Here is a 13,102-nt window from a genome sequence, read left to right on the forward strand (position 1 = left end):
TTTAAGACTGTATCAAAACCTGAGTACCCAGGGGAGTATATTCCCTGGCATGGGAGGAGTCCCTGTAAGGAATCCGCAGGCACGGGGGTGGGCGGGGTGGGGCAGTGCCTGAGACAAGAGGAGGCCCTGGCAGCTCGGAAAGCAAGCCCTGTCTTCCTTCAGCAAGGTGTCCGAACCCTGCCTCGTCCATGGACTCTTCCTCCACCAGGGTGACAGAGCTCTCCTGTCCCACACCAGGGCCAGGTGGACCACCTGTCTTAGTCTGCTTGGCTGCCATACAAAATACCATAGACTGTGGCTTAAACAACAGAATTTTATTTGTCACCATTCTAGAGGCATGGAAAATCCCAGATCAAGGTGCCAGCAGACTGGCTTCCTGAGGGGAGCTCACTTCCTGCCTTGCAGCCAGCCGCCTTCTTGCTGTGTCTTCACATGGTCTTTCTCCCGTGTGTGCAAGCTTTCTCTTCTTATAAAGGCCACCAATTCCATCACGAGGGCTCTACCCTCATGACCTAATCTAACTCTAATTACCCCTCAGAGGTCCCATCTCCAAATACCATCACATTGTGGGTTGGGGCTTCAACGTATGAATTTGAGGGAGACACAAACATTGAGTCCAAAATACCAGTGATAGGAATGCTCAGTCTAAGAGACTGGTCTTCAGATGACTGATGCAAAAACTGAATCATTCATTCATTCATTCATCAAACTGATATTTATTAGAACTTACTATGGACCAGGCATGTACTGATTCTTATTAGTACTTACTATATCCAGTGCTCTGTGTTGGGGTTCCAGTGTTGATTCAAGTAAGTCTAGCTCCTGCCTTCAAAATATTACAATCTTCAAGACATGACAACCAGGGTCTGTGGGGAAGAGAGCACCAGATGTCAGCATAGGTATCCACAGAGTTCATTCATTCATTCAACAAACATTTAATGAGTTTGACTGTGGTCAAGGACACAGGGAGAAATCAGGCACAGTCACTGTCCTTACAGGGCTCACAGTCCAGGAGGTATAGGCAGATTGCAAATACAATGTAGTAAGCTCTACAGAGTTGAGCCGTGATATATGAGCATGTAACATGTGTGTGTATGATTACACAGCAAAAAGAGAAAGAAAATGATCAGAGAAATAGCACAGTAGTTCATCCACCATTCCTCCCACTAAGCACTGAGCCAGAATCAGCACAAGATGGTAAAGAGAATCTATCAGACCTTCAGTTTGTTCCACTCCCCATTACCTTTCTTGGTGTGATCATTGCCTGTCCCATTGACATCCATTTATTATTACAAACATACATTTTTTAATTCACTCAATGTCCCTAAACTCAAGTCAACTACTTCATCTGGTCATCAGCCAAAGAGATGGGATCATTTTCACCACTGGCTGGGCTGAACTTCTTAAGGACTCTGATATACTTTGTGGATGGGTTGACCAGATAGTTTATCATCCAAACCAGGACACCACTGACAGAGAAAGTGAGATGATGTTGATAATTACACCAGAACAAGAGGCATAAACTGGGACTGTCCTGCAAGCCAAGCATATGGCATCTCTATGGGTGACTTAAGGGATTTTTTTTAATCTGAAAAGAGTTTTTTGGGAGGTGGGGTGGTGGTGATTAGGTTTCTTTCTTTCTTTTTTATGGAGGTACTGGGGGATTAGGTATAGGAGGACCTCCTGCATACTACGGATGCACTCTACCACTGAGCTATACCCTCCCTCACTGAAAAGAGGTTTTTTATTTAACAAATAATATATTTTATACAAGTATTAATTATAAGAATGTTTTCTAGTTTTTATCTTAATTTTATTTTTTAATAGATTAAACATTCACAATTATTCAAAAGGAACACAGTAAAAAGTCTCCCTCCCACTCTGTCCTCAGACACTCAGTTGCCCTCAGAGGCAACCAATGGCGTGTATATATATATACAATTTAACACAAATTATAGCACCGTATTCACACTGCTCTGCACTTACTTTTTTCTCTTAACAATATAACTTACAGATAATTCCATATCAACATGACAAGCTTCCTCCTAATATCCAATGCTTACTATTTTGCTGTATGGATGTACATAATTTATTTAAGTAGTCTCCATTGATGAGCATAAAGATTGTTTCTCATCTTTTGCTGCAATGAATGACCTTAACCATACATCATCTTGCAAATGTGCCAGTATATCTATGGGACAAATTCCTGGAAGTGGAACTGCTGAGTCAAAGGGCATAGCAGTTAAGATTCTATTTGGTTGTTCATAACAGAAAAGTCAGTAGAACAGTCACTTAAATAATATAGATATATTTCTCCTCTAAATAAAAGGACTCTGGAGGTGGACCATCCAGAGCTGCCATGGCTTCTTTTTGTTTTGTTTGTTTGTTTGTTTGTTTTAATGGAGATACTGGGGATTAAACCCAGGACCTCATACATGTTAACACACACTGAGCTATACCCTCCCTACTGTGGGCTAAGTGTCATAAGATACCAGGATTGTATCTTTTTTGCTCTGCCATCGTCTGTCTAAAGCTTATACAATTGTGGAGGCCTTCTTTTAAGTAAAAAAATACAAAATTGCAAATAATTATTTAGAATGAGGGTGGAAATCATAATATATTAGAGATTTTTTAAAGCTAAAATAACACAAATATCACTACAACCAGGAAAAATATTATAATTATTCAACTTTCCAACATATCTGTATAATAGTTTATTCCCTCCTTTTGGGGGGCTACATGATCTTTGATCACTTTTCCATAAGACAAGACTTTGTAATATCTTATGGAGAATAAATAAAAAGATAATTGAATTTTCCTTTCAGCATGCTTCATTAAAATTTATTTTTATTCTTGATAGCTGATATGCATAAAATATATGAGACATACTGTTAGTAGTACTGCTGGTTTTGCCTTACAAATGTAAGAATTCTGATAAACTATGATTCATAATGCACATCAAAAAATATTTGGTGCGTTTATAAATATGTAAGCTAAGTTACTGAGAATGTTCTTGCTAGGAGAGAGCTTCCATTTTATTAGGCATCAGTGAGCCACAAATTCTCCATTTACAATTTTATACAAGTGGTAAGTGGAAGAATATTATCCTGACTTTGTACATTTTAACCTTTTTTTCTCCTCCACTACTGAAATCCTCTGGTGTTGAGACACATTCACGTTGTGATCTGACCTCTGCCCTGCACCATGGTAGCATAAAGCCTGGGGAGCTGACACGGTGAGCAGTAGGGGTCTTCATGGAAGCCATTCCTACAACAGGATGGACTTGCAAGTGACTGCAAACCACAGAAGCAGATCCTGTTAGACACTAACTAACTGCATCCCCAGTTCAACTTCCTCTTAGCTGGATCTCCAAAATTCCCATGGCCATACTGACACCATCCAACAGAAGGGAAAGTGTGACACAAGGAAAATCAGAGTCGAAATAGACAGCAATCTGAACTATTTGCAGTTGAAATATATTACTTCTGAAAAGATAGTTACAAAAGCATATGAGCCTGTGAGCACATCTCTAGGGCACTCCTGGAGCCTTGGAAGATGCTTGTGGAAAGAAAGGGCCTGGAGGCTTAGGCTCCATTACCTGCAGGGTAATCTGTTCCTGGCCAGTAGGGTTTTAGGTTCAGCCTGGTCAATCACACACCCATGATTTGGAAGGAGGAAGGGAGGCAGAAGCCCCTCCTCCTTTGAGAGCGGCAGGTACTTAAGCGCCAGTTTCACTAGATAGGAGTTTTTGTGCTCTATACTCTGTGGTCCGTTAGGCTCTATACTCTGTGGTCCATCCCCCACTTTGGGTCCACAGGCTGTGTAGGGCAGCTACGTGGGTCCAACAGCAGCTCTTCCCTGTTTGTTGTTTGTCTGTTTCATTGTAATTTTAATTCTAATTCCAAACAAGCAAGAAAAGAATATAATAAATGTCCATGTACCACCACCTAGTTTCAACCATCATTAATATTTTGCCATTTTTTGTCTCATAACTGAATCATTTCTTAGTAAATTTAAAACATCATGTGTAATAACCTATAGTGAAAAAGAATATATATGTATAACTTGAATCACTATGCTGTACTCTAGAAACTAACACAACATTGTAAATCAGCTATACTTCAATTAAAAAAAAAAACCATGACACTTAACCCTTAAATATTTCTACATATATCTCCAATGAGTAGGGATATTTTTCCAATTAACAATGCCAATATTATATGTAAGAAAAATAGCAATAATTCTCTAATATCACCTAACACTCCCTTCATATTCACATTTCTATAATTGTCCTAAAAATATATTTTATACCTGTTTCTCTGAAACCAGGATCCAGTAAGTTTCATGCAGTAAATTTGTTTATTATGGCTCTTAAGTCTTGTCTTATCTAGGACAATTTCCCCTCATGACATTGACTCTTTGAAGAGATCAGGCCAGCTGTCATGTAGAATGTCCCACATTCTAAATATGTCTATTTCTTTATACTGTCATTTAATTATCCCTAGTATTTCCTGGGAAATGAGGTGGATCTAAAGTTTGGGTTTTTAAAAGCCATATTTATCGAGGTATAATTTATCTACAGTAAATAGCACCTTTTTTACTTTATAGTTCTACGAGTTTTGACAAATGCAAACAGTCATGTAATCTAAAAGCTTGGTTTGATTCAGATTTAACATGATTGGCCAAACACTTTAAAGGGATGCTTTGAACTTCCTGTTAAACTTCATACTACATCTGCAGGCACATAATGTCTAGTTGTTCCACAGTTAATGATACTGATTTTGAACACTTCTGTACCTCTATGTCCATTAGCAAAAGTTAATGGAAAACCACAGTAATATAAGCAGAACCACCAAGAGAGCCTGAAGGAAGGAAGGTTTGGGTCGCTACACCAGATAGAGGACCCTGAACTGCTGAAGGCTGGCTGAGGACAAAAGGAACAAGGGCTAGAAGGCAGAAGGAGGAAGTTACAATAATCAACAGAGGCTGGTTGCAAAAATGTAGTAAATATGCACATATTCTTCCTTGCTTTATTAGGTATTTTCTTTTTCTTTCTTTCTCCTAATATTTTATACGAGGAGTGTTAGTAGCAGCTAATCTTATAATTTAGTCTTTAGAATAGCAAATGGGATGGGGACTGAACTAGAAGGGAGATGGACACAATGCCTGATGGGACTCTGGGTCTTTCTCTAGAGGGAGAGGGTGGCTACATTATTTTATGTAACCATGCTTTCCGTTAGATGGAAGCATTTTGTCCCTATTGATGCTGCTGGGAATTTAGATATGGACAAAAGGGTAAATGTGGATGCTGAGAAGCCACAGGGCTAGGCAGTATTAGACAGATACTGTCTACTAGCATTTGGTACCCCTTTCTATTCCCTTCCATACTCTCCCATAGGAGATAGGATATAGCTCATAGGAGCCAGAAACTTGGGAACTACATCTCCCAGACTTCCTTCATAACTGGGATATAAATACAGTTAGTTTTTACCAGTGAGATGAGCTCACATGAGATGAGCTCACATGAGATGCGAAAGACTGAAGGGGGAGGAAGCCATCTTTAACCTGATTCTGATGGCAGTTGGCACATCATCTTTGGCCACTGAGTTTTTGTAGTAGCCAGTCAATCAGTGGCTTCAGAGCCACAAGACAGCTATGACTTCCCAGTGTCTGAGTGGCAGCAACAGCTTTTCAGACCTCTTGATCACAGCTTGGGGCAGTATGATCAAAAAAGAAAGAGAAAGTGGCATAATCCTATAATTCTAACTTTTGCTCTTGCAGTCCTGCCAGTGGTTTTTTTTTTACCATCACCTAAGTCCCTACATTAAACCCCTTTCTGCTTGAAATATCTAACATGGTTTCTGATTCCCTGAACTGAACTCTGATGTACTCTTCCAGAGTTTGTCCCAATTTGCATTCCCATCGGCAAAGCTGGAGAGTGCCTGTTTCCCTCGTACCCTAAGCAACACTGTATTATTAAGCTTTTAATATTAGTCCTTTGACTAACCTGATAGGTGAAAAAGGTATCTTAGTGTAGTTTTAGTCTGCATTTCACTTTTTATAAATGAGGGGGAACATCTTCTCATATGTTCAGAAATTATGTGGACTTCTTTTTCTATGCTTGTGCCACTGGCTTCCTATACCACAAGCTGCAGCCACAAGGCTTGGACCCCAGGCAACTTGTCATGCTAGGACACCAAAGACCTCCACATTGCCAAGTCCAATAATCAGTCTTTAATTATTTTATTCATACTACTAGCAACATTTAACAGAAATGGCCAGGGCTCTTCTTTGAGACATTGTTCTTGACTTCTAGAGCCCATCTCTCCTAGTTTTCCTTTTGTATGTTCCATCTCATCTCCCCACCTCCATAGCATTGGGCTGCCTCAGCCCCCAGCCCTCAGACCTTCTCCACTGACACCCATTCACATGTGATCTCATCTACTCTTAGCTTTCAACCGTTTCTACAAAAACCTGGCAGTCCTTCTTGACTCCTCTATTTCATCACCCTCTCAACTAAGCCTCAACAACCTATCAGCTCTACTTTAAAAATTCATGCAGAACATCATGTCTACCACCCCGTCATGGTCCCTGGCTTACTGGAGTGGCCTCCAGATGACCTCCCTGCTTCCACTCTTGCTCCCTACAATCTACTCACAGCATGCCTGCCAGAATGATTCCATTAATACATAAGTCATATTAACTCACTCCAATCAAAACACTCCACTGGATTCCCATATTACTCCAAGTAACATCCAGCTCTTCCAATAGTCTTCAAAGCCCCTTTGGATCTGCCAGTATTTCTCCAATCTTATCTCTACTACTTTCCTTCCATATGCTCTGCTCCAGCCACACAGGCCTCCTTGTACCGCAAACACACCTAACATATCCAGCCTCAGGGATTTTGCATTCGCTATTCCCTCAGCCTGGAATAATCTCCTAGGTAGCCAAGCTGCTGGCTCCCTTTCCTCCCTGGTGTTCAAATGTCATCTCATCAAGGAGGCCTTTCTTATTTTAACTAGTAACTTTTACCCTTTCTCCAGAACTCCCATCTCCTTATCCTGCTTTCTTATTGCAGCACCTATGATTTGAGATATTTTCTACTACCACCCCCACTAGCACTATAAACTCCATGAGGACATGGACTTGAAGCTGTTTTAATTGTTGCTAAATCCCTAGCACCTAGAACAGTGTTTGGCACATAATAGGCACTCAGTAAATATCTATATGAATAAATGAATGAATGAAGCTAATATAAGACCTGTGGGACTTTCATGTAAATGGGATCAGGAGATGCAAATTTGGGGAGCAATGGGAGTGGGTGAAATTAACTTGAAGGAAAGAGGTAAAGCTGTGGATGGAAAATACTAAGTCATATGCCTTGTTAAGAGTTAAATGTCTAGTCAACTATATTTCAATTTTTTAAAAGTTAAGTGTCTAAACAGAAGATGAAGAGTTTAGTGAGAGAAAGATGAAACGCTGTAAGGAAGGTGAGGGTTAACAGTAATAGCCAACATATAAAACACATCAGGCACCTTCTATGCATTCATTTACAACAACCCTAGAGTTCAATACTATTACTATTTCTAATTTACAGGCAACTAAATGAGCACAGAGGGTTTGAGACTTGGCCAGGGTCACTGGGCAAAGCTGCAGTTAGAAGCTGGGCTCTAGCCTTCAAGTTTTTCCTACTGCACTGTGACTGCCTTGATAAGAGCTGATGAGGACTGCACCAAGGTTGTGGAGGGTGCTGTCTCCAGTCCCCATCTCTGTGCTCACCAAGAAATATGGGAAGAGCCCATCTGGAGTGAAGAAAAGTGGCCTTCCATGGGGGCTGAAATGCGTTACCGAAAGAGCTCTGGCTAGAGGACCGGGAGGCATGGGTTCTCATCCTGGCTTTGCCGCTAACTCTCAGGAACTGGATTAGTTACTACCCACTCTGACCATCCCCTTCCCCACTCTGCAAAGAGGGAGACAACTCATATAATCTCACAAGTTCCTTCCAGTTAGGAAATTCCACAGTCCATAAACAAGCACCAGCTCCATTAACAAGGAAGATTAGCACATAACAGAGACGCACCTTTCCTGTAACACTGGGTACAAGATGTTAGGGGAAAATTAACAAATAATTGGTGCCAGGTAGACAGACTTTTTCTGATGGAATCAAAACCACTAAGAAGGTTGCTGGGAATTACCACTTGGAAAAGGGGAGTTACAGAGAGGACTGGACAACTGAAGTGTTGTCCCTGTATGTTGGCACTGCACACCTTGGAGGTGTGTTTATAAACAGAGTTCTTCCTTTTGTTATTATAATGATGAGCAAAAATGGAAACTCTGCAATATGTCAAGGGAGAGGCTGGGAATAAAATTTAATGCCTGACAACCTGGAATGTAGAAGCCACAACCCTAAAAAGGAGGAGTTTTTAATGCATATACATAAATCTATAAATAACCTGATGTTTGTGTTGATTTCTACACACACCTGCCCACATACTGTGCTTATATGTGCATGCCTGGACACACATTTACATGTGCACATCTCAGAGTCCATAGGTATCTATATATACTCACAGGAGTGGCCAGATATATATTTATATATTAGAGCCTGGCTCTTTAAAATGGGGGATAATGACACTGAAAATTATTCTAAGCTTTTCAAAGACATAAATGACCAAACTGCCTCCTGACTCCTGAATAACATTACCCAGAAAGAACTTAATAACATGTTATTATCGCTTCTCCTCACTGACAGGATTTCAGGGCTGAAACAACAAACAAGAAGTGCGTTCGTAATCACCAGCACAGTCACCTCTGCCGAGCTGTGACCACTGCTAATTCCAGGTAAGCACTGTGGGGTGGAAGAAAGCCTGGGGCTGGTAATGTGACTTGCTGTTTGGTAATTGTCACCAGTTCAGTTGGACTGTCACCATCTGAGAGGGGGCTACAGGATGTTCATGAAACCAACAGAGAATCCCATAGCTGAAGGCCAGAGGAGAGAGAATGTGTTATGGAACCAAAACAGAATTTCTCAGTTCAACTGACATAATGTAGGTGAAATTCCCTGTAAACTGTAAAGTGCTTCACAAATGTGACTGTGAATGGGAAGGGCTGTGATTAATGGGTCTTGTTTAAGTTATCAAGGCTGCCATGTACAGTTGTACAGGCTGTGCATTGCTCAACTTCTGAGAACTTTATTCGTCTATATGAATGTTGTCCCATGAATTGTGCATTGCAGCAGCCCTGTCGGTGGAAGTGGGGCTAAATTGGCTAATGAAGACTAGAATGGGGTCTGATGTTCCCCCTCGGACAATGCTTGAGCCCCAGTGACGAACCATCCAGAGAGGAGGTCAACAATTCTAACAGCAACTTGTCAATGATTTGGGAAATGTGCTGCAGGGTAATTAAAAGGCAATTACAAATAAGATCCTTGCGGGCAGGAGCCATGCCTTATTTACTTAGTCTCCTGAGTCTTACAATATGTTTGGTATATGACAAATGTTCAGAAAATGTTTCTTGAATATAAGAATGGATGGATATTGAATGAATGAATGATGGAGACTCATCAGGGTCAGCTCCTGGGGAGAAGTGGTTTCAGTGATTGCCAAGGGTTTGTTTAGGTCAGCAGGTAAAACTGCAACCTCTGCCCCATGTCTCCTCTTCCACGAATCAGGTTATGACAAGCCTTTAGTGAAGGGCCATGGGCATGTCATGGGTTCAGCAAGGGTTTGTTCAAAATTTATGACCTGCCTCATCCAATACTGGGAGCTATGGGTCTGTGTAGTGGTAATGGCAGTGAGGTCAGCAAACAAGGCATAGTCATAATCCCTGCCACCAAGGATCTTACAGTTTAGATGGTTTAGTCAGATATAAGGTCACAGACAAGTGAAATAATGCTGTCTGGTGGTATGAGCTCAAATACCCATGCCTATAAAAGATGGTAAGTATTATAGGAGTCCAGGCCAGACGGCACAAATTTTTGCTCTGCCACTTGCTGTATGCTCATGAGAAATTTACTTACCTATTCTGAGCCTCCCTTTTCCAGTCTGTACGACTGAAGTAATCATGACTACCATGCAAGGCCCTTAAACAGATTAAAACAGATAATGTAATTAAAATGCATAGCATAGGGGGAGGTGCCAAGATGGCAGAGTAGAGACACTCACAGCTCACCCTCTCCCACGAATACACCAAGAATTACATCTACAAACCCACTGAATAGCACAGAACACCTACTGAACTCTGGCAAAGTTCAGTCTTTCACTTTGAAATACAGAAGGAGTCTCACAAAATCCAGTAAGAGAGAAAAAGAAAAAATCGGTGCGGGACCAGTCCTGCAGGGAGGGAGTGGCAAAGGAAGAAAAGTACCTTCACGCTGGGATGCCCTCTTTCTAGCTGAGAGGTCAGCAGGGGACAGAAGTGGAGCTTCTGAGGCCCAGAGGAGACAGTGGCAGCCACTTTGCAGACAGAACTAGGTAAACTGGCATGGAGGGTCCCTGCAATCTCCAGCCCTAGATACAAGCCAGCAGGGATGAGCCGGGACTGGCTTCTGGTGATCAGTAGGAGCCTGGGGAGAGGGCTGGGGCCCACTGCACAGAGGCAGCCTCAGGGGACTGGCAGATGGTGTGAGCTTAGGCTGGGGGTGTGTGTGGAACAGAATTGCCTGGGACCCCCATAAAAAAGCACCACTGTTAGTTTGTGTGTGGGGGGTGTACACAGCCACACCATAGCCACTTTCTCCACTTGGCTCCATTGTTGGTGTGTTCTGGTGAGAAGAGAGGCGGGGCTTGGGCTGCTGCACAGAGGAAGGGCTGAAAGCTGAATCCATACCCAGCAGCCCTGAAGCCTCACAGGCAGGACTGATATTTGCTTACAGCCCCAGGCAGAGAGGGTGGATTTGCTCTCTCTGGACCCTTTGTGGACCCGCGCCTCTGGGATGAACAGGCAGTGAGCAGAGTTCTGACTCATGATGGGGGCGAGTACAGGTATGTACAATAGGCCTGCGTACCTGACCATACGTGGAGGCAGGGCTCGGGTCTTTGCAGACCCTGCAGCACACCACAGATTCAGGTGTGTGACTACAGGCTCACTACAGCAGGTCCTAGCGCCTGACACTGGCAGGTCTGCACTGGTGGTTCCTGGGGCCCAGAACCTGGGGGACACCAGAGTGGGTGGCCAACATTCCCACTGCTAAGGCGGGGACAAAGGCAGCATCATCAAAGAGTACTTTCCAAGCCCACACAACAAGTGGCAGACAACACCACAGAGGGCACTCCCCAGTGGACATCTCCAGCCTGCTCTTCTTCCCAGCTGAAGCACTCCAACCCTGCCTACTACACACCACAGCTCAGAAACGGATCTAGAAGCCTCTATTCCTGTAACAGGGGAGCAGACCCGGCCCCTGTCAAGGTTGTGACAACCATGGAACAAAAAAGGAGGCCCTGCTCAACAACAATCAGGGTAGGCTCTGAACACTACAGCACCAACCACACCCTCAATCAAAGGAATTACAGCCAACACAGACGGAGGAAAGACGTGGCAAACATCCATACTAAGAACAGCCCTCATAACAAAACTATTAGATGCAACAGTCTACACAGGAACACTCCACTTTAAATAAAACAAGCAAACCAAAAAACAGCCCTTCAAGACCACAGTACATCACTGGTACTCCTAAATCCATACAGCCAGAGAAATATAAGTAAAATGAAGAAGCAGGGGAACCACTCCCAATTAAAAGAACAAGAAAAGTCTCCTGAAAGAATGAACAATGAGATAGACCACGACAGTCTACTAGATCATGATTTCAAAAAGAGGGTGGTGAAAGCCCTGAAGGAAATAAGAAAGACTATAAATAGGGACAGAGAATACTATAAAAAGGAAATAGAAACTATAAAAAGGAAATAGAAACTATAAAAAGAAGCTAATTAAAAACAGAAAACTCAATGGCTTAGATAATAGCCAAGCTAAAGGCAGTCAAAAGCAGACTAGATAATACAGAGAAATGGATAAGTGACTTAGAAGACATGATAACAGAAGCCACCCAATCAGAACAGCAGACAGAAAAGCAAGTAAAAACAAATTAAAATAATATAAAGGGACTGTGGGATAATATAAAGCATGCCAACCTATGCATAATAGGGGCCCCAGAAGGAGAAGAAAGAGAAAAGGGGATTGAAAAGGTATTTGATGAAATAATGACTGAAAACTTTCAAAACCTAAAGAAGGAAACAGATATTTAAGTATAGGAAGCACAGAGGGTCTCAAAGAAGAAGAACCCAAGCAGACCTATACCAAGACATACTATAATTAAGATGGCCAAAGTTAAAGATAAAGAAGTGATTCTAAAGGCAGCAAGAGAAAAACAAAGAGTTAGTTGTAAGGGAACCCCCAAAAGGCTTTCAGCTGATTTCTCTACACAAACACTGCTGACCAGAAGGGAGTGGTAAGATATATTCAAAGTCCTGAATGAGAAAAAGCTGTAACCTAGGATACTCTATCTGTCAACACTATCCTTTAGAGTAGAAGGAGAGATAAAGAATTTCACAGACAAGTAAAAACTAGAAGAATTCAGCAATACTAAACCTATCCTAAAAGAAATATTGAAAGGTCTACTCTAAATAGAAAAGAAGCAAAATAATAATAAATAAATAAATAAATAAATAAATAAATAAATAAATAAATAAATAAATAAACAAACAAACAAACAAACAAACAAACAAACAGAAAAGAAGCAGGAAGCTATAGAAATGAGAAAACCATAATTGAAATGCAATAACTACAATGAATTATAAGAGAATAAACACAAAGATATAAAAAAAAAGACATCAAAATCATAAAAGGTGGGAGAGGGGAGCAAGAATATATAGATTTCTCTCTCTCTTTTTTTCTTTTTCTTTTTTTTTTTCCTTTCTTCTTTTTTTCCCCCCTTCATTCTTTTTAGGATGTGTTTGAGCCTACCTGACTACCAGTCTAAAGCAAACAGATATAGTAAGAGGTTAAAATACTTGAAAAACAGGGTAGCCACAAATCAAAAGCATACAATAGAGTCACAAAAACCAAACAGAAAGCAAGCTAATACAAGAGAAAATTTTCAAATCAGAAA

General features: G+C 41.5%; 1 protein-coding gene across 1 annotated transcript in view; it reads right to left on the reverse strand.

Moving 5' to 3' along the window:
* NRXN3 (neurexin 3) overlaps window positions 1-13,102 on the reverse strand; it is a 1,655,134-nt gene that overhangs the window by 1,624,730 nt on the left and 17,302 nt on the right. The window contains exon 3 of the mRNA XM_074365185.1: window positions 769-866. The gene's annotated coding sequence lies outside the window, so the exon portion shown is untranslated. The remainder of the gene's footprint in view (window positions 1-768; window positions 867-13,102) is intronic.

This window comes from Camelus bactrianus, chromosome 6, assembly GCF_048773025.1.
Source record: "Camelus bactrianus isolate YW-2024 breed Bactrian camel chromosome 6, ASM4877302v1, whole genome shotgun sequence".
NCBI classification, from domain to species: Eukaryota; Metazoa; Chordata; class Mammalia; order Artiodactyla; family Camelidae; genus Camelus; species Camelus bactrianus.